This window comes from Theobroma umbraticum, unplaced genomic scaffold (assembly GCF_002168275.2).
Source record: "Theobroma umbraticum cultivar Fairchild unplaced genomic scaffold, ASM216827v3 scaffold_30.0, whole genome shotgun sequence".
Classification (NCBI taxonomy): Eukaryota; Viridiplantae; Streptophyta; class Magnoliopsida; order Malvales; family Malvaceae; genus Theobroma; species Theobroma umbraticum.
Window position 1 is genome coordinate 61,656 of NW_018397254.1, and position 1,199 is coordinate 62,854.

Below are 1,199 nucleotides of genomic sequence, written 5' to 3' on the forward strand. Positions count from 1 at the left end.
AGATATCCAAAGGTCCGCTTTCGGCTCTCCTGGAACTGAGGCCGGACTTGGGCTTGGTTCTATAAGTTGAAGCGTGGCCCAGTTTGGGCCTGGATTGCAAAGAACGTTATCCACAGTCTCAAAAATTCCAAATTTAAAAGCTGAATTTATAATCGTAACAAATGTCACACTTGCTTGCCTTTTTCCTTACGTTTATAATTATCATAAAACGACAAAGTAACCTTTTTGGATATCACTCATACGCGTGGATGACGAATGTGATGAGCCCTACTCCTTTTTAATGCTTGAATTCGTCGCCGGTCCCCACAGCATTTAGTACTGGTCCTTGTCGTATATGTACTAGTGTTCGTGTAGTGTATTTATTTTCAAATTTAATAATTAAAGAAAGCATGCTGCTTGCTTTTGTTCGGTTCATTCAATTAATGTTTTTGTTAATGTACTGTCTAAGGTAGTATAATTCAATAACTTTGTCTCTTTATGGCATTAATTTATATAGTAATGTTAAAGACAATATTGTAATTTATCAGAAAATGTTAAAAACAATATTGTATTCAAATAAATATGCTTTTAAGACCATCATTCATGTTTCATGTTAGGAAATTACAATATTGTTAATCGCATTGACAATCATCACATGACATGGCTGTCAGTTAACAAGTGTTTACTTTGTACTAACTAATAACTCTCTGAAAAATACACATGTGGAGGTTTTAAAGTTAAAGCAAAGGAAGCGCAGATTGAGTAACATACAAGGCAAGAATGACTAACGACTTGCCACAGCCCCTGTCACCTCCACCTACACCTAAACCGAGTTGCTCATTCAGAGCCAACCTTTCCTCTTGATCAATAAAGCCAACGCAACATTTCTCATTCATTGCTAAAAGTCTAACCAAACTTTTCAATAAATTTTCTATATTTAAAATTTATAATTAAAAAATGAAATAAATTATTAATATTTTAAAATGACGGCAATTGCTTACCTCAAATATCCAGACTGAACAAATCTCCAGACCACGGGACACGAGAATCGAGAATAAAAAAAATCAAAGAAAAGAAAACCAGACGCGTTCCTAATTAGGAAAGAGAGAAAGGGCCCAACCCCAACTCAAACTTTTACAATTTATTTGAGTATAATATGAAAATCCCCCACTTCTGCACCAATGACAACTCTTGTTATCTTTGTTTTACAACAAAAAAAA